Source organism: Ursus americanus, chromosome 34, assembly GCF_024610735.1.
Source record: "Ursus americanus isolate L20-20 chromosome 34, mUrsAme1.1.p, whole genome shotgun sequence".
NCBI classification, from domain to species: domain Eukaryota; kingdom Metazoa; phylum Chordata; class Mammalia; order Carnivora; family Ursidae; genus Ursus; species Ursus americanus.
In genome coordinates, this window is record NC_142160.1 from 13669349 (window position 1) to 13690771 (window position 21423).

A 21423-nucleotide genomic window follows, 5' to 3' on the forward strand; every position below is an offset into this window, starting at 1 on the left:
AACTAGCAGAGACAAGGACTCCTGAGTCCTTTGCTTCTTGAGCAGTTTATGGGTTTGAAGCAACCCAGAGATTAGATCTTTTGATCACACTAGCTCTCCTTCTACATAGTCTGGCTTTGCTTTTACTTTCCTCCAAAGAACATGGAAGAGCTGAGATCTTGACCCATTGTAAGCTCTAATCTTTCAAAGGTCCCTGTATTTTCCTTGGCTTCTCTCCTGACCCTGAAGTTAAATATAAGTTCCAGGATCTATCTCACTGCTCATCTTATAAAATTTATTTTGTAAAACAAAAAGTAAGATCAAGATTGGGAGGTTGTCTCCATTTGTCTGCCTAAGCATTCAAAATCTCATTGATGCCAGCATTTTTTTTCTCTATAACGTCAAGGGTTCTCTGTCACCTTAGCCAACTGTCAATCACTGCTTTGCAGGAGAAAACCCAAGTCTGTGTTTTACTTGTCTTCTCTGGACTTGGATTCCTGACATTGAAAAGGTTTCACACGTACTATCAGTGACAGTCAATTGGAAGACAGACAGACACAAAGCCATTCTCAAGGATTTCTTCCTTTATTTCCAAAATACCTTTTGACCACTGGAAAGGGGGTTGATCCTTTCCCTTTGTTTCTTTTAGTATGTTCACAGTGGCACAGAAAAGGAGAGAGAGCATTGCACACAGAGAACTTTCTCTTTATTTCTTTCACATGAAAGACTTCATTGTTCTCCCTCCACAGTTGACTGCAGGCCCTGGAGAAAGTAGCAAAAGATCAAGAAAGACAGAAGAATGATTACTGACGTATTTTCAGAGTGGTAGGTTCTGACTAAATAGAAATACATTGATTTGTGAAAGAAGATCCTTGTTATATTTTAACAGTCTAATGGGGCTTGCTTTATCATTAGTGACTTTAGGACTGCTTGTACTTGATTTAATCGGGAATGGAGCCTTTAAGCTGACTTTATAAACCCACAACACAATAGTTAGTTGTCAGCTGTGATTAGATTTAATTAGTGTAAGTGGAAAATGGATCAGTACTTTTTCACCTTTTCCCTCTACCCGATCCCTTCCCTCCCTTTTTATTTTTGGGACTTTCCCCCCCGAGCCTTTCCCTCTTTTCTTATTTCTTAGAGCTGGAGAATCAAAATATAAATATGTCCTTACACACTCAGTTGTTTGATTCTTGTATTCTTAGATAGGCCACATGCTCTCTGTGGTGCTGGCTGCTTTTATATAGCTGTATATTAACAAGAGTACCCAAATTAGGAATTTTCAATGTGTAATTATGACCTCCAGTCTGCTGAGAGCTTTAGTTAAAAGAAAAAACCAGGTATGATAGACCCAGGCATGGTGGTGGTGGTGGTGATAGTGGTTATATAGTGCTTAGGAAAAGCTGTTCATGGATTCGTTTATTAGTGTTCTTTTGATCATACTGTTAAGTACAATAATTTATTAATTTAAGTAAGACTGGTGTCGTCTCGAGACTCTGCAGTTATACTCCTAGTTAAAATCCAAATTCACTGGTAAAAATCCAATTGAAGAATTATTGCTAGAATTTTCTCAGAAGTTTCTGAATTGGTTAAATGGTTTTTCTACAAGCGAGAAAGAACACAGGATACAGAACAGCTGTGGGAGGACAACGGATCCCATATTCAGTTTTCCATAAGTGGGATTTGAAATGTCCAAGGGCTATTGCATAGAGCTGTCCAAGGAGGCTTGACGTGGCTCTCATTTGCTGGGCTCTGGGAGTCCCTAGAGCATAATGATCAAGACCCTGAGAGGGAATGAAATCATTTAGGAGAGTAGGTGACTAGGAAGGACCAGCTCTGGAACCTTGGGGAATCCCAATATTTCATGACAAAACGAAAGAAAAATGTCTGTGAGGAAACAGAGAAAATCAGAGGGGTTTGAAAAGAACCAGTAGAGTCCAGTATCATGGAAACTTCGGAGTTAATTAGAACAATTACCCGAGTGACCCCCAAGCCAGCTCCAGTCTGATGCTCCCCAGGCAGGGTGAGGATATCCATCAAGAAGGGAAGGAACAGCAGTGCTCCCCCACAGCTGACTGTAAGCACCCACCATTTCTCTTTGGGGGAAGCAACTGCGAGGCTTCGTGCTAAAAAGGAGCTTGTTATTACTGGAAGGTCGAGGCCCAGCTTGAAGGTGGAGTTCATAAGGGTGCACGCTTATTTGTGCCAAATCGATTCTTTATAGATGTTTTTTCTAGCAGAAAGAAAACACATTTTAAAAATAGAAGAATATGGAATCTGGTTCTAATTCCCCAGTTCCTTTTTTAGACTTTTATTACATTATATTTTGACCCATTTTTGTAAATATACATGAGCACACATCGTACGAGCCTTGTACTTTCTGCAAAGTAAATATTACAATTTCTGATATATTTCTATGGTTAGATATTTTTGATGGTATTACACGAGAACTATTTACCAATGACCCTAGGTATCTTGGCAAAATATCTGGAAAAGTCAGCTGCAAGTTTGGTTTCTTGTTTATTTATTCAGTCTTTCTAGTATTTCAGTCCCTTTCTCCCCCGCCCTTTCAAGCTATTTTCTAGTTGCTGACCAATGCCCAAATGTGAGTCGCTGTGAATTCAATGGGTTATATATATATATATAATATATATATATTTTTTCATATATATATGAAAAATCAGTCCTGAGCTTCCATGTTTTGGAAGAGGCAAACACTGTGTTTGACATTGAAATCTAAAAAAAAAAAAAAAAAAAAAAAAATGTAATTGGCAATGAAAACTCAAAAAAAAAAAAAAACCCCAAGACTAGTCTATTTTTAATGAAAACCTCAAGGTAGAACATTTCTAATATTTAGGGGAATAAAAATATTAGTCTCAAGTGAGAGAATTTTTTCTTTCACTTTATCTGAAAAACAGAGGACTAGGGAAAAAAAGAAATTCAGCCATTTCAGTAACTTTCTTAAGTAGTGACAAAATGAAACATTCTAATGTGTGTGTGGGGGGGGACACTGAACAGAAATGTCAAATCTGGTCCTCTTCCTACTAATGAAGTGATCTTGGGAAGATATCCCCAAAGTCTGGTATTTCTCATCTGTTGAATGACTGGATTATGCTAGCTATTTTTGTCAATGCTTTTTACAGTTTCTATGTTCTCCAATTCGCAATAAGATTTTATTACCGAACCTCAATAGTCTATACCGTAGATGCTCAGTTAATCAAGGTCCATTTAACTGACCCACTAGAGTAACCATGCCCTCCATTCCTTAGGTACAAATGCTGGACAATGCCCATCGCAGAGTACTGTGAGCCAGAAGACTGTTCTAGCACATCCATACATTTCTGTCCCTATCAGTTGAGTTTTGTGTGCACCAAGAGTCAGCTAAATTTGTTCCCAAATCTGCTTATGACAGTTGTGTTTGTTATTGAAATTACATAATTTATCAAATAGTATGAAAACCAAAGAAATATGAGTGTGGAAAGAAAGAGAGCTATTTCCATGAGAACTAAAACAAATACTCTGGATAAAATCTATGAGGAAGAGGGGGAAGTTGTGTAATACAATAAGACATTATAAAATATTAGAAAACTCATAAATATCTAGGGAAGTCGATTTCCATCTTCCTTTGCTGCTGAATTTATTTTTAAATTTCATCTGAAAGAAGCTGAAACTGGAGATCAAAGCTGATGCTTTAGGCAAGAAAGTAACAGAACTCCAATCAGACTTTAGGGCAATGTTGTACAACAAAAGATTGATGAATGAATACACAAAGAAATGATTGAAGCAAAAATAAATTATTTAGATGTGCATGTATCATTTCTTATCTTTCTTCACTTTAACTTTTATTTAATTTCATTTATTTATTTTTTTACGAACCCAGTGATTACCAGTCCTGACTCTATCCAATTAGATAGAATTCACTCCTATTTATCATATTGAAGTTAGCACTGCGCTCAAATTTCCAAGTTTCCTTTGTTCTCCCAATATTAACAGGATATACTATACTAATGAATAATGTGAATAAGATCCTGCAGAACACTTTTCTTTTCCAGGCTTTTGAGATATAAATATTTATTTCAAAGCTAATTACATATTATAGGGTAGTAGAACCATTTTCTGGGATGGAAGCCTGCCTCCTGTTCTTACTAAGTACTGAATGTCTTCCAGGCATAGTTTTTACCACTGAGACATTACAATAACACACTAGCTCCCTGGGTTGAGAGGATGAACCAATCATATACATACAGCATAGCACTTGGCATATAGTGGAAACTAACGATAGGATGTTTACTATCGCTTAAAGTAGGTTTCAAGTGCTTCTAATGACCAATTGATTTATAATGTAGTAATGAACTCTAGAAGTTGTTGGATGAAAAAGAGTGCACTTTATGCACCTTTTCAGGGGGAGCTGAGGCAAATTTGCAGAACAATAGGATGAGTGGGACCATGTAATTAGATTGCACGGTGGCCAGAGGTCAAAACCCAGTAGCAAGTTAGACCCTTCAGTTAGGGGTCAGTGATCAAGCTCAAGAGGAGATTAGCATTTGCAGCAGCTGCTCCCAAGCGAAATGTTCTTCTGTGTAAGGCGCTGTTGCTGGAGGTGATGAACTATGCCCTGTGATTACTGCAGGTATGAGCTGTGCTTCCTCTCCTAGAGTTTACTCTTAGCACAGCTGTTAGGGTGAGCATTTTAAAGCACAGATGAGATCATGTCACTCCTGTGCTCAAAACCATGCAAAGCTGCTCATTTCCCTAAGAGTAAAGGCCAAAGTTCTTACAATAAATGTGCTGCAAGGCTCTGCAATGATCTGGGCCCCTCAATTACCTCTTTGCTTTCAACTCTGATTATTCTCTCATTCGCTGTCCTCCAGCTACGCTGGCCTCCTTGGCATTCTTTTTTTTTTTTTTTTTTTTACAGGTCAGGCAGCTAAGATCTCATTGTTCTCTCTTTAGGGAATGTTCTATCATCCCAGCGGCTGGCCCAGCTCCCTCACTCCCTTCAGGTCTTTGTTTAGGTTTCACTTTCTCAGGGAAGCTGACCTTGACCACTCCTCACATCCCACCCTCTCCTTTCCCCTGCTTACATTCCCTTTTATATCTTATCACTTACTCAGTCATCACGCCTGGTTTTTCTTGCCTGTCTGTGCTAGAATGCAAGTTCTCCTGGGGGAGGTTCTTTATAGTTTTGTTTCATGTACCCAAGTGCCTAGAACAGTGCTTGGTACACTGTCAGAGCTCCTTAAATTTGATTGAATGAATGAACAAATGAACGGAAGAGCCAGGACTGCTGGAACATAGTCCACGGTATTCTCTGCCCAAGGGCAAAGCAAATGGCAGAACCACCAAGCTCTGGGGATCTATTGAGGAGAGCAATGATCTCTTCAGACTGGAATGGCTCTCTGACTTCAGCTACAGTTTGTGAATCTCTCTTTTCCCTGAGTCCCACTTGCTTTCTTGATTTTATTACCTTGAGTTCAGGTTTACTCAGGCAAAAAGAGTCAGAGAACTGTGGCCAGGACCCAGATGATCCTGATAATAAATATGTCTTTACTTCAATTTTGTGACATATGAGCAAATAGCCATGAAGGTCTTTTTTCCCTCTTTCCTTCATTGCTTGTCTCTAGGTTGGTTTAATGATTACCTGATGACTTGGCAGTTATGACTTTTTTTTTTTAACTCTTACAGTTTCTGACCCTTTCATACTGCATCCATATTTGGTATTGAAGATTTATAAATTCCCCTCTCCTCCCTCCTCACTTAATTGTCGTTTACATGCTTTTAGTTTTCATAGCTCTCTACGTATACAATAATAATCATATTGCAATACCAATTGTAATAGATAGTTTTGCATAAAAATGCAAAACCAACTGTTATAATACTTACAAAATTTTTTTAGATCTACTCTGCCATGTTCTGATTTAGGAGCTTTAGATGTATTTTCACTGTTTTTCACACCAGCCTTGTAAGGGGTATTTAGACGTCGGTGAATTCACTCTGTGTTCTTCACCACGTATGTTTTCTTCTGGCTGGCCACATCCTGATCACTGAAAGTACTTGTTGACAGATTCCTGGACCCCACTCCAGAAATCCTGTGGACAATCAGTATTTTAACCAACTTCCAAGGTAAATTCTAGACACTCAAGTTTGGGAACCGCTGGGCAGGTATTGAGGCCAAACATATCGTAAAGGACACTACGATGCACTGAACTTGAAGTTGCTGGTAGCACATGGCAGTCATTGCTGGGCAGCTTTTTACTTATTACGATGGAAGTTAACCTTCTTGGCAAGTCATACTCTGCTTTTCCTGCCCCTGTAGCTTTTGATGTCTATACTATCATACAAACAAAACCAAACAAGATCCATCTTGGAGTTGCCAGTCATCAGATACTATTTAAAGAGACCTTTGTTCTTTCAGGCTGGATTGTGCTGTTTGGTTCTAAGTCAATTTGATCCTGTTTGGTAAGGAATAAGGGACCAAATCATTTGGTTAGTGCATCTGGAAACAAAAAGTGCAGAGGGTATCAGAAAAAAGTAAAGCAGGTATCTGAATATGCATTAAGAAAATGACCAGTTTTCCTTAATTTTCTTACTTATTCAAGTTAAAAGAATATAGCATGATTCAAAAGTCAGATATGTCAAATTACATAGACTCATATCACTATAGTCAAATCAGAGGAAAAGAGAAGCAGTTGTTGAGATGTGGGGTTGAAAGACTGGTCCACAAACCAGATCCTTCTTGCTACCTATTTTTGTAAATAGAGTTTTATTGGATCACAGCCATGTACACTCTTGTACATATTGTCTGTGGCTGCTTTCATGCTACAGTGAATGGCAGAGTTAATATTTGCAGCAGCAACCACAGGTATGAACAACAAAGCCAAAAATATTTACCATCTTGTCCTTTCCAGAAAAAGTTTCTCATCTCTGGTCTGGATTAGTTAGATATTATTCATTTCGGTTCTATAATATTCAAATTTTTTATATAGCATTTGAAAGTGGGGAGATAATAGAATCTCAATAAATATCTGTGGAATGAATGAATGATGATAATTTTCAGTTGCACTCTCCACAAAAAAGAAATTAACTTAGGGACCTGAAGTCACTAGAAGTGTTAGCAATTGTTAACCTATAACCCCACCCCCAGAATTAGTCCATGGGCCATAAAGCACACATTTACCTACTCCTTAGGGAGACAGGAGACAAGTCTTTATGAAAAGACATTCATTTCAAAGTGGAGGACATGCTCATCAGGGTGTGAGCAAGACCATTCATTGGTGTCTGGAAAGAGATTATAATTTATGGCTTCAAATTAATATATAGAGAAAAGAAAGTAAGCTTCACTGATATTTAATATACAGATTGGCCCCAGTTCCTGCAAAACTGTACAATCAAACAGGTATTTGAGATTTCTTAGGGGAAGAGTAGCAGTAAATCAGTTCCAAAGGACTGGCTGTGGCCATCTCTCTTGCTTGATTTCAGTGTAATCACACACACTGAAGTGTGCATGTACCTGGTTAAGTGGATTTAGGGATTTCATTATCTACTTCATAAAATGGACAAAAGGATGGAAAGATTCCTGCAAAAACATCTGAGATTGAAGATAATAATTCATGCACTGCTTAATAGTGGGGAAGAATGACAGAGTTGAAATTTCTCTTAATCCTATAGAATCAGTTCCTGAACAGCCAAAGAAGTAAAAGTTTACTTCATAAATTCTGATGAACTTTGAAATGATCAGGAGAATATATTGAATATGGATTTACTCCCCCTATCATTATAGACCTCATTCTAGTTGAATACTGTGTCAAATTTAAACAAAACTTTTGCATAATTGGTGGCTTGGGTTAAAAAATGAGTGCCATGATTTAATAGGCAAGATAATGAGGTCCATTTTCTTTTTACATCCTTCTATCATTGGAAATTAACTTTTTGGTTATGGCAGTTATTAAAATCAAATACAGAAATAATGTATGTAAAATTGGCTGAATTATAAATGATAACCAAGATTTTCAAAAATAACCAAATCTATCAAATCACACTGTTTACACAAAATTTAGTGATGTTGATGATTTTTAAAGGTGAGAACAGAAAGATTTTCTTCTAAATTAATAAGGTAAAATAAACCATTATTTATGTTACTTTTTTTATAATAATTTTTTATTATGTTATGTTAGTCACTATACAGTATATCCTTAGTTTTTGATGTAGTGTTCCATGATTCGTTATTTGCGTATAACACCCAGTGTACCATGCAATATGTGCCCTCCTTAATACCCATCACCGGCCTATCCCAGTCCCCCACCCCCTCCCCTCTGAAGCTCTCAGTTTGTTTCCCAGAGTCCATAGTCTCTCATAGTAGAAGTCATCTTAGATGCACTTGTGTTGGCTCTTTTTTTAAAAATTAATTAATTAATTTTTAAATATTTTATTTATTTTTGTGAGAGAGAGAGAACAAGCAGGAGCAGAGGGAGGGGCAAAGGGAGAAGGCAGAGAGCAGCTGTGGGACTCGATCCCAGGACCCCGGGATCATGACCTGAGCTGAAGGCAGATGCTTAACCGACTGAGCCACCCAGGTGCCCCTGTTGGCTCTGTCTTAAGTCACTTTTACTGGCTTGATTTTTGTTGTTGTTAACAGTGTGGGTTTGGCAATTTCTGCCTTTTGAGTTTGAATTCTTGCTCTGTAACTTACAAAGTTATGCCATCCTGAGGGAGTTAGTTAAATTGAATCTTCTACTCTGTAAATGAGCTTAATTATACCCATCTATTAAAGTTGTTGTAAGAATTAAGTGGATAATAAATGTGCAATATGAAACTTAATACCTGGTTCATCACAAGCTTTCAATAAATATTAGCTATTGTGGTGAAGATGGTGGTGGTGGTGATAAGGATTCCTTGGATTCTGGATTTGGTGTTTTCTTTTTTTTTTTAATGTTTTTTTATTACATTATGTTAGTCACCATACAGTACATCCCTGGTTTCTGATGCAAGGTTCGATGATTCATTAGTTGCGTATAACACCCAGTGCAGCATGCAATATGTGCCCTCCTTACTACCCATCACCAGTCTATCCCATTCCCCCACCACCCCCTCCCCTCTGAAGCCCTCAGTTTGTTTCTCAGAGTCCATAGTCTTCCATGCTTCACTCCCCCTTCTGATTACCCCTCTTTCTTTATCCCTTTCTTCCCCTACCGATCTTCCTAGTTCTTATGTTCCATAGATGAGAGAAACCATATGATAATTGTCTTTCTCTGCTTGACTTATTTCACTTAGCATTATCTCCTCCAGTGCCGTCCATGTTGCAGCAAATGTTGAGAACTCGTTCTTTCTGATAGCTGAGTAATATTCCATTCTATATATGGACCACAGCTTCTTAATCCAGTCATCTGTTGAAGGGCATCTCGGTTCCTTCCACGATTTAGCTATTGTGGATAATGCTGCTATGAACATTAGGGTGCATATGGCCCCTCTCTTCACTACGTCTGTATCTTTGGGGTAAATACACGGTATTGCAATGGCTGGGTCATAGGGTAGCTCAATTTTTAACTTTTTAAGGGACCTCCACACTGTTTTCCAGAGTGGCTGCACCAACCTGCATTCCCACCAACAATGTAGGAGGGATCCCCTTTCTCCATATCCTCTTCAGCAATTGCTGTTTCCTGCCTTGTTGATTTTTGCCATTCTAACTGGCATAAGGTGGTATCTTAGTGTGGTTTTGATTTTAATTTCCCTGATGGCTAATGATTTTGAACAATTTTTCATGTGTCTGTTAGCCATTTGTATGTCCTCATTGGAAAAGTGTCTGTTCATATCTTCTGCCCATTTTATGATTTGTTTATTTGTTTCTTGCGTATTGAGTTTGAGAAGTTCTTTGTAGATCTTGGATACCAGTCTTTCATCTGTAGCATCATTTGCAAATATATTCTCCCATTCCATGGGCTGCCTCTTAGTTTTTTTGATTGTTTCCTTGGCTGTGCAGAAGCTTTTTATTTTGATGAAGTCCCACATGTTCATTTTATCTTTTGTTTCTCTTGCCTTTGGAGATCTGTCATGAAAAAGGTTGCTTTGGCCGATATCGTAGAGGTTGCTGCCTATGTTGTCCTCCAGGATTTTGATGGATTCCTGTCTCACATCGAGGTGTTTCATCCATTTGGAGTTTATCTTTGCGTATGGTGTGAGAGAGTGGTCAAGTTTCATTCTTTTGCATGTAGCTGTCCAATTTTCCCAGCACCATTTATTGAAGAGACTGTCTTTTTTCCACCGGATGTTTTTTCCTGCTTTATCAAAGATTAGTTGCCCAAAGAGCCGAGGGTCCATTTCTGGGTTCTCTATTCTGTTCCATTGGTCTATGTGTCTGTTTTTGTGCCAGTACCATGCTGTCCTTGTGATCACAGCTTTGTAGTACAGCTCGAAATCCGGCATTGTGATGCCCCCAGCTTTGTTTTTCCTTTTCAACAGTTCCTTGGCAATTTGGGGCCTTTTCTGGTTCCATACAAATTTAAGGACTGTTTGTTCCAGTTCCTTGAAAAATGTCATTGGTATTTTGATCAGGATAGCATTGAAAGTGTAGATTGCTCTGGGTAGCATGGACATTTTAACTATGTTAATTCTTCCAATCCATGAGCATGGAATATTTTTCCATCTTTTTGTGTCTTCCTCAATGTCTTTCAAGAGTGATTTATAGTTTTTAGAATATAGATCCTTTACGTGTCTGGTTAAGTTAATTCCAAGGTAACGTATGGTTTTTGGTGCTATTGTAAATGGGATGGATTCCCTAATTTCTCTTTCTTCAGTCTCATTATTCGTGTATAGAAATGCAACTGATTTCTGAGCATTGATTTTGTATCCCGCCACATTACTGAATTGCTCTATAACTTCTAATAGTTTGGGAGTGGATTCTTTTGGGTTTTCCATATAGAGTATCATGTCATCTGCGAAGAGAGACAGTTTGACTTCTTCCTTGCCGATTTGGATACCTTTTATCCCTTTTTGTTGTCTGATTGCTGTTGCAAGGACTTCTAGTACTATGTTGAATAATAGTGGCGAGAGTGGGCATTCTTGGCGTGTTCCTGATCCTAAGGGAAAGGCTTCCAGCTTTTCCCCATTGAGAATAATATTTGCTGTAGGCTTTTCATAGATGGCTTTTATGAGCTTGAGAAATGAACCCTCTATTACTACACTCTGAAGGGTTTTAATCAGAAAAGGATGCTGTATTTTGTCAAATGCTTTTTCTGCATCTATTGAGAGAATCATATGATTTCTGAATTTTTGTTTCTGAATAAAATCTAAGACACTGCTAGATTTGTGAATGTTGTACTGCCCCTGCATCCCAGGGATGAATCCCACTTGGTCATGATGGATAATCCTTTTAATGTACAGTTGGTTTCTATTTGCCAGGATCTTGTTGAGGATTTTGGCGTCCATATTCATTAGGGAAATCAGTCTGTACTTCTCCTTTTTGTTGGGGTCTTTGCCTGGTTTGGGGATCAAGGTAATATTGGCCTCATAGAATGAGTTTGGTAGCTTTCCTTCTGTTTCTATTTTTTGAAATAGCTTTAGGAGAATAGGTATTATTTCTTCTTTGTATGTTTGGTAGAATTCCCCAGGAAAACCGTCTGGGCCTGGAGTTTTTTTTTTTTTTTTTTTTTTTTTGGAAGATTGTTTATCACTGACTCAATCTCTTCATAATTAATTGGCCTGTTTAAAAAATCTATTTCTTCCTGTTTCAGTCTTGGTAGTTTATGGGTTTCCAGGAAGGCCTCCATCTCTTCCAGATTGCTTAATTTATTGGCATAAAGCTGTTGATAAAAGTTTCTAATAATCCTTCCAATTTCATTGTTGTTGGTTGTGACCTCTCCTTTTTCATTCATAATTTTATTAATTTGGGTCCTTTCTCTATTCTTTTGGATAAGTCTTGCCAGAGGTCTGTCAATTTTATTAATTCTATCAAAGAACCAGCTTCTAGTTCTGTTGATCTGCTCTACTGTACTTCTGGTTTCTAATTTGTTGATTTCTGCTCTGATCTTGGTCAACTGCTTCCTTGTGCGTGAATTAGGCCTCTCCCTCTGTTGCTGTTCCAGCTTCTTGAGGTGAGAATATAAAAACTGCATTTTAGATTTTTTTATTCTTTTGAGTGAGGCTTGGATGGCTATGTATTTCCCCCTTAGAACTGCCTTTGCAGTATCCCATAGGTTTTGGACCGTTGTGTTTTCATTCTCGTTGGTCTCCATAAATTGTTTAATTTGATTTTTGATTTCCTGGTTTATCGAATCATTCCTGAGCAGGATGGTTCTTAGTCTCCAAGTGTTTGAGTTTCTTCCAAATTTTTCCTTGTGGTTGAGTTCCACTTTCAAAGTGTTGTGGTCTGAGAATATCCAGGGAATAATTTCAGTCTTTTGGTATCGGTTGAGACCTGTTTTGTGTCCCAGAACATGGTCTATTCTTGAGAATGTTCCATGGGCATTAGAATAGAATGAGTATTCTTTGGTTCTGGGGTGTAGTGTTCTATATATATTTATGCGGTCCAACTCGTCGAGTATGGCATTCAAAGCCTTTGATTCTTTGCTTAGTTTTTGCAAGGGTGTTCTGTCTATTTCTGATAGTGGTGTGTTGAGGTCCCCTACTATTAATGTATTTTTATCTATATGTCTCTTTATTCTGGTTAAGAGTTGGCTTGTGTATCTTGCTGCTCCCCTGTTGGGGGCATATATATTTATAATTGTCATATCCACTTGTTGGATACATCCTTTAAGAATAATATAGTGTCCTTCTGTGTCTCTAACTGTAGTCTTTAGTTTAAAATCCAATCTATCTGATATGAGAATTGCTACCCCAGCTTTCTTTTGAGGTCCATTTGCATGAAAGATGGTACTCCATTCCTTTACTTTCACTCTGAATGTATCTTTGGGTTCAAAATGAGTCTCTTGTAGACAGCAAATGGATGGGTCATTTCTTTTTATCCAATCTGCAACCCTGTGGCATTTATGGGAGCATTTAGGCCATTCACATTGAGACTGAATACTGAGAGATATGATTTTAATGATGCCATGTTGCCAGTAAAGTCTTTGTTTGTATCGCTTGTGACTTTCTGTTCTGTATCACTCTTGGGGCCTTTTTACCTTTATAGAACCCCCCTTAATATCTCCTGTAGGGCTGGTTTCGTGGTTACGAAATTGGTTAATGACTGGCGATTCTGGAAGGTCTTTATTTCTCCATCAATTCTGAATGACAGCCTTGCTGGATAAAGAATCCTTGGCTCCATGTTTTTCTCTGAAAGAGTTTTAAAAATGTCCCTCCAACCCTTTCTCTCATTCCAGGTCTGTGTAGACAGGTCTGACATAATTCTGATACCTTTGCCTTGGTATGTGAGAAATTTCTTTGCCCTGGCTGCTTTCAATACTGTATCCTTGGATCTAATATTTGCGAAATGCACTATGACGTGATGTGGCATAGGTTTTTGTTATTTTTATCTCATCATTGTACAATTTCTATTTTGTTTATGTTTTATTATGTATACAGTATGTTAATACAATAGTACAAGCATATAATTTTCATATATTTATATATCTAAGTATATACCTTATGTATGTATAATATATAATAATATATGCATATATATGTAATATATACACATATGTATATGCTTAAATTTTGTATTATTTATAGATACATGGAATTAAAAAGTTTAGAAGTCCTTGATTTAGACAATTATATATGGGTTTAGCCTTCCTATGGGATTATGTTAGGTTTTATCTCTGCCTGAACTTCCCTTTGACTGAACTTCTCTCACCTGCTGAAGGCTTGATAGAAGGCCTTGAATTGTAATAACTCTTTTCCATACACCTTTGTATAAATATTTATCCCATATAGTCATGTACTTGTTTGTGTATTTTACATTTGTCAACGTTGGTGTTGTCTTTCATTAGTTCCGGCTGTTTAAATACTAAAGATATTACTGATTCAACTTGCTTTTTATAGTACCTTCCATAGACAGTTAGCTAACTGACACCCTTGATGCTGTTTGCTTCCGTTCCTGGAGAAATTATTGTATCATTACAGATTGCATCGAACCTTATTGATTCTTATATAAGTAATGGGTGCACTTAATAGATATTGGTATGTTTGGAAATGGCAGTTTTCCTGGGGTAAAGAGGGGTTTGAGGATATTAAGTTTGTTCACTTCATGTCAAAACAATAAATCACTCTCCTTAGGAAAAAATTCTATCTCAATCACTTAAATTTCTTATTCTATTTCTTGAGATACAAAGAACCCACCTTCATACCACAAGTGTGTGAAATGAGATACCTCCTCTATGTCTTTTCTGGCCAAAACACATCGACAATTTCACATCTCAATAGTTATGTCCATTCAAAATTTTTGTCATCTGGGAACAATCATGGTCTCTAAAACAGTACCACTGACATTGCCAAGCCTCTGTCTAATTCTTCTTCATGAGATCACGATATTTCTTCTTTTAATCAAGTTATATTTGACTCCAGTAGTTCTTCTTTTTCCTCTGTCAACTTTAGCCCAACTATGGAAGTTCTGCCTTTCGTATTTGTTGAAGGAAAAAACCTTATAACTTGATGTCTGCTCCTCGATGGGCCAGAAAGTCTGGTCTCTCTTCAGCTTCTTCTATGTCAGGAAGCCAGCCTCGAATGCAAGTCTCACAACTTCCATGGGGTTCTGCAGATGTCAAAATGCCCCTCCCCTCCCAGCGCAACTTTCATGCCCAGCTGCTTTGTGTTTGCCAGTTAGAACTGGAATTCTTGAAAACAGATTTGGCTCTTGAGACATGGATGGAAGCAATTTGTGGGGAAGGCATAAAATAGCAGGCATACACTTCTCATGCTTACGGTCTACTACCCTATAAAGGTTTAGCTTTTGACTGAAACCAATTTTAATTCCATCTGTGCTCAGTTTGAATATTTTACAGAGGAATTCACAATAACCACCTCTGATGTGGACTGAGCTCTAGTCTCATGACTGAAGAAGTCTATTTCTTCTCTGAGCGAATGGCCACCCGTGGCAGGTTCGTATTGAAAACTAATAGCCTGGGAGTGAAGAATGGAAAATAGAGGAAAACTAATTTTTTGCAAACGTGTTAGATTTGGAACAGTTTAGGAAATGAGAACTCACTAATTGGTATTTCAGCCAAGCGTTTTGTGGGGATAGAGCTGTCACCAAGTTTAGCACGTGTACAGTACTTATGCAAGTACTCAAGCCTGTAAATCCCAGGCAGGAAAGAATAGCTACCAAAATGACACATTTTCTATTTATATTTCATGTCCCTAAGCCAGCCATTTATTTATGCTTACAATGTGACAAGCATATACTAGGCCTTTTACATAAATAATTATAGCAGTTCTTAATATATCTTTTACCCTTATACATCTGAGGGCTATGCCACATTGTCACTAGAAGTAGTAGCTCCTAGACATTGGGCATAATAACTGGAGGCAGCAGTTGGGGGAACCATGAGAATTTGTTGGAGAAACTAGAACTTAAGCCTGAACCAGGCTTCAGAGCTCCTGTTCTAAGCCACTAGTGCCTGATAGCCCCCATCTTCTCACTCCTTCATTGCCTGTTGCGGACTAAATCTTCCCCCAAATCATATGTCGAACTCTTATTTTCCAAGGTGATGATATTAGGAGGTGGGCCTTTGGGAGGTGATTGGGTCATGAAGCTGAAGTCCTCATGAATGGGATTCATGCCCTTAGAAAAAGGACCCCCCCACCAGGCTCCTGCCATGTGAAGACACAGTGAAAAGCCAGCAGTCTGCAACCTGAATGTGCGCCCTCACCAGATGCTGAATCTGCTAGGGCTTCCAGAACTGTTAGAAAGAAATGTTCATTATTTGAAACACTCAGTCCATGGTATTTTGTTATAGCAGGTCAAACTGACTAAGATACTACCCAAAGTAGCTACCAAGACTATTCAGTAAATATGAGTTAAGCTAAATTATGGCCTGTTCAGAAGTCATAACAAGAAAGGGTTAAGTAAATGGATTCCAGAAATGTCATAGACCCATGAATATTTCCTGCCAAGTTTCTTTCTCTACCTAACAACATTTGACACCCCCCACTCCCACCCCGATTTGGTCAAGAGGCCCAGGAGAGTGAACCTGGATGGTTCCATAGGGGTGGGAGGTCAGGCAGGTGGGAAGGGGTAGAGGTAAAGGTGACTGCTAGTCAGCTGCCTGGGGGTGAAGTTCCAGTAAATGGGGTCAAGCAGAGGTTGAAGAACTGGGAAAGAGGAGAATGAGCTGCTGACTGATTCAGTGAAACAGAATCTCACAGACATGCTCCTAGTGGGAAGTGGGGTTGGCTGGTGGTGTCTCCATTAAAGGACTGGTGTTGGGTCCTTCCCGTGCATCAAGACTACAATAAAATGTTGCTTCCTTTTGGAAACCCTCCAGACTCCTCCTGGCCGAGTTAGAGTCTTGCTATACTATGCTCCTATAGCTCACTTTCAACACCTCGTTGTAGATTTTACCTCATTTTATTATTTTAAGTATCTGCTCCAGGGTAGTTAGCGCCACAAGCTTGGTGACTGCACAGAGAGCCTTTGCATTTATTTTTGTTTCTCCTAATTATATAGTGATTGAATAAAGAATTGATTAAATGAATTCTAACATATTTGTGAAACCTCAAATTTGACCATTTTGGTTTATATAACAGGTATGAAGTGAGCATCATGCTCTAGTTCCTTACTTTTCAGATTGAAACAGAACTGGCTCTAGGCCCCACCTGCCAGAATTGAGGGAGATCCACTATCACAATTCTGCTTTCCTGTTGTAGACTGAATATTTGTGAATACCCACCTCCCCCATTCATAAGTTGAAACCTAAGGCCCAATGTGTTCGCATTAGGAAGTGGGGTGCTTAGATCATAAGGGTGGAACCCTCATGAATGAGACTAATGCCCTTATAAAAGAGACTCTTGAGAGCTCCCTCACCCCTTCCTCCCTGAGGACACAGCGAAAACACTAAATCAGGAAAAGTGTCCTCATCAGATACTGAATATGCTGGCAACTTTATCTTAGACTTCCCAGACTCCAGACTTGTGAGAAATAAGTTGCTGTTATTTATCAGCCAGTCAGTTGATGATATTTTTGTTACAGCAGCCCAAACAGACTAAGAGATTTCCCAAGCCCTTCTCCTGGATCATCCCCAGGGGCTTAAGCCAACAGCACATAGTCTTCTAGAATCCCACTCTTCAGTGATCAGGGGCCCTGATGAATATCTGTCCCCTGCTGTCTTCCCTGTCTGGGACCACCAATTTTTCACTGTATGTCTAGTCCTGCTGCTTCAGACATTAGCAACACAAAAGCTTATCCAGTTCCCTGCTGAGCAGCATGGGACTTGAGGAAGGATGGCTCTCTGATCATTCAGAACCCTTTGTTTAGGCCCCAAGGCTACCAAATGATGCTGACATCATTTTTAAGAGCCTGCACAGCTATGTTCCTGCAAGGTCCTTCACCTGACCAAAGCACATGTAGGCATCTTCCTGTCTTTGAAATGACAATCACTAAGGTTTTTTCGAATCCTAGAATCCTCTCAGGATGCAGGCTCCTTTCCTTCTTCATCTTCCTAAAATATAAATGGTGCCTTCTCCTCTCTACAATAAAGTTGAAAGGACTATTAAGAAGGACCTGGGCCTCAGAAACACCGGATCTGTCCACTGCCCTTTCTTGGGGAGGGAGGTGGGTAAAATACCTTTTATTCCATCCACTCCATGGTTGAGAGACTTTTTCATAGAGAATAAAAAAATTCCAATACAAGTTAAATTACCTCCTGCAGGTCACTCTGCTATATCAAAGACGCATAGAGCAAGAAGGCATGTTTTTGTTAATTCTCTTCTTACATAGCAATAGGATTTTATCTTTAGTTATGACCTACAAATAAAAGTCTATGTCATAATGTTTTAACCTTTATAATTTATTTTTTAGCTCTTGAAAAAAAAAATGTCCTGGTAGACAGTCCAGAGAGGAAACATTGCCAGACTTGCTGCCAAGTGCTTCCCAGAGAGACAACTGAAGAAGCCAATCTCATAGGGTTCTGTTGAAAACAAGCAGCCTTTTATGGTCTCCCAATATCCTCACTTCGATGGTTTGGCAGTAACTTCTCAGGACTAGTCTTTAGGGGAGGGAGGTAGAAAAGTCTCCCTGTAGTGTTAAACTTGGCTATACTTGCTCCATATCATTTTATGCCTGGTAAGTCAATGAGACTGCTTGCTATTATATTAATAGGCATAGCTGCTCATAAAAGCATATCCGTAGTACTGGAGACGTAGGCCAGGAGAGAATGTTTATCTCAGTTATATACTGTGTCCAAAACTCTCCTGGGGATTATTTAAGTAATAATGTCAAACCAGACCACTGGCCCATTGTTCTCCTCTCTTAGCATAAAGCCCCCCTTTGGGAGAACATTCTTGGGGGCCTTCCCTGCTCACTGATCTCAGGACTGTTAAATAATGGTGAAACTCATTAGGATTTGGGGCTTGAATATTTTCTTTTTCTGGAGACTCCTTGGCCTCTAGACACAGGAATTTATTCCCTACTTAGTTTTCTTTGAGTTGAATATACAAAGAGGATACGGATGTGGGTATCTCCTCAAGCCACAAACATAACCTGGCCTGTAATAATACCCTCCCACACTGTTATCTTGCTGTGACATGGTATGATTCACATCCTAATCCTATTCCCCTCACACTAAAATTAAGTGGTTTCACTCTATTAAAGGCATCATGCTCAACTGGAACTCCTGAGAGCATCTACGTGTCACAGGGACTAGCCTAACACAAAGCTCTTACTCCGACGTTGAGCTTTGAAAAACAACCCATAACTCAGAATCCAACCTCATTGCATCAGGAAGTTGGACTTAAAACCGGTCTCTAGTGTTCTATGTCCTTTTTCTTTATAGCCAGGTTTTTCTGAATTTGACTTGGGTATCAGAGAGGTTATTTGCTCATCGGAACCAACCCCAAACATTTTTTTTAAACTTTTGTTCTTTTCTTTTTTTAACTTTTGTTCTTTCTTCTTCACTGTGTGTGTGCGTGTGTGTGCATGTGTGTGTGAATAACTTGTTTTGGAAGGAACTCAATGTGAAAAATAACACGGGCGTGGGCCTCCACATACCAAAGCCTCAAGGAATTCACTTACAGCATGTTTAAATCTCAGCTGAGGCCTCTGAATTCCACCCCGTACAGGTGGTAGCATGAGCAGAGTACATGTGATTGGAACTGAAGAGTGAGAGGTTCAGTCTTGGGTTAGGGAGGGAGGAAGAGAGAATATAAACAACCTAGAAACCTGTTTGGATCATGACAGGTGGCTGTTGATTAGGACAGGCATATAACTCACCTGGGTGCCTTAGTGGAAATGTCATGCCTTATTTTAGAAGGAAATTAGATTCAGTGACAGGAGATACACGCTAAGGACTAAATAACATTCTAATAACATAGTTTAAGTGTGCCACTTACTAACAAGATTGATTTTCAAATTTGCTTTAGAAAAAGATTAAAGTAAAAATAAAGGCGGGGAGTAAGATGGCAAATCAGTGAAAAGGAAAGTGTAAAAAGCATACAAAGCATTGATGGAGGATTATATGAAATACTCCTCTCCCTCTCCCCCGAATTCTGTGAAATGCTAGTTTATTTTTAAAGACCATTTGAAAATGACTTTTATAATTGAGTCAGGTGCTAGAAAATCTATAAAGACAGAAAGCAGATCAGTGGTTGCCTGGGGCAGGGGATGGGACCAGGAATTGAGTATAAGCTGGCATGGGGGATCTTTTCAGAGTGATGAAAATGTTCTAAAACGGAATTGTGGTGATGGCTGCACAAACATGTAAGTTTAGGAGAGATCACTGAACTTGTGACAGGTGAAATTTATGATACGTAAGTTAAACTTCAGAAAGGTGTTTTATTTATTTATTTATTTTTTAATTAACAAGGTGCAGTTTCATGACGTTAGATTTGGCAATGATTTCTTGGATATGACACCAAAACCATAGGCACCAAAAGAAAAAATAGATACACTGGACTACGTTAAAACATAAAACCTCTGTGCATCAAACGACACAACCCACACAGTGCAAGGGAAGCCTACAGAATGGGAGAAAATATTTTATAATTATGTATCTGATAAGAGGTTAATATCCAGAATATATAAAGAACTCTTAAAACTCAACAACAAAACAATCTGATTAAAAAATGGGCAAAGGTCTCAAAAAGAAATTCACCAAAGAAGATATACATATGGCCAAGAAGCACATGAAAAGAGGCTCAGCATCACTAATCATCAGGGAAATATAAATCAAAACCACAGAGATACCTCCTCACACCCATTAGAAAAGCTACTTTCAGAAAACCAGAAAATAAGTGCTGGCGAAAATGTGAAAAAAAAATTGGAACTCTTGTGCATTGTTGGTGGGAATGGAAGATGATGCACCTGCTTTGGAAATCACTATCTTTGAAAAATTAAAAATAAAATTGCCGTATCACCCAGGAATTCCACTTCTGAGTGTATACCCAAAAGAACTGAAAGCAAGGTCTTGAGGAGGTATTTGTACACTCATGTTCATAGCAGCATTATTCACAAGCAGCCAAGTGTCCATTGATAGACAAATGAATAAACAAAACATGTTCTACACATACATTGGAATATTATTCAGCCTTTAAAAGGGAGGAAATTCTGACAGGTGCTACAACACATGTGAACCTCGAGGACATTATGCTAAGAGAAGCCAGTCACAAAAAGAAGTACCGTATGATTCCATTTACATGAGGTTCCTAGAATAGTCAAATTTAAAGAGACAAAAAATAGGATGATGGTTGCTAGGGACTGGAGGGGTGAGGGGGAAATGGGGAGTTATTTTTAAATGGGTACAGTTTTAATTTTGCAAGATAAAAAAAGTTCTGGAGATGAATGTTGGTGATGACTGCACAATAATGTGAATGTACTCAATACCACTTAACTGTATACTTTAAAATGGTTACAATGGTAAATTTTACAGTATGTGTATTTTGCCACAATTAAAAATGTAAAAAGGGTTAAAAAATTTTTGACCAGGCGTGCTTGTTGGTTCGAAAAACTGAAAAATTGGTCTTTATCTACTCTGGTTCTGGAACACTATAAGTCATCAGTAAATAGCTATAGATGTAAATGCATCCAAGATTGTGCCGATCGATTCTGATTTTGCCTCTGGTATTCCTTTGGCTAGTTCATCTGTTGTCATGGAATTAAATCTTACTTTTGTGTGGATAATCTTGCCTAAACTAACTTTACAAGTTCTGGTCCTTCAGCTCTAACCTTTGATAGTATTTCCACTAGAGCATCATCAAATTACCCCAGACTCATCATGGGGAAGTGAATATTCATATTCCTTGTCTTTACGCAGTATTTGCCTCTTAAATTTTCTGGTTCTTCCAGTGGTCTCAGTCATTCTC

General features: G+C 38.6%; 1 protein-coding gene and 1 long non-coding RNA gene across 2 annotated transcripts in view; one reads left to right on the top strand and one right to left on the bottom strand.

Moving 5' to 3' along the window:
- The window catches only part of TMC1 (transmembrane channel like 1), a 362945-nt gene that overhangs the window by 68448 nt on the left and 273074 nt on the right, over positions 1–21423 (top strand). The gene's annotated exons all lie outside the window — the stretch shown is intronic.
- Positions 607–21423, bottom strand: part of LOC148107176 (uncharacterized) — a 30793-nt gene continuing 9976 nt past the window's right edge. The window contains exons 2-3 of the long non-coding RNA XR_015722872.1: positions 1957–2212; positions 607–741 (exon numbers count right to left, since the gene is read on the bottom strand). This is a non-coding gene — a long non-coding RNA (uncharacterized LOC148107176). The remainder of the gene's footprint in view (positions 742–1956; positions 2213–21423) is intronic.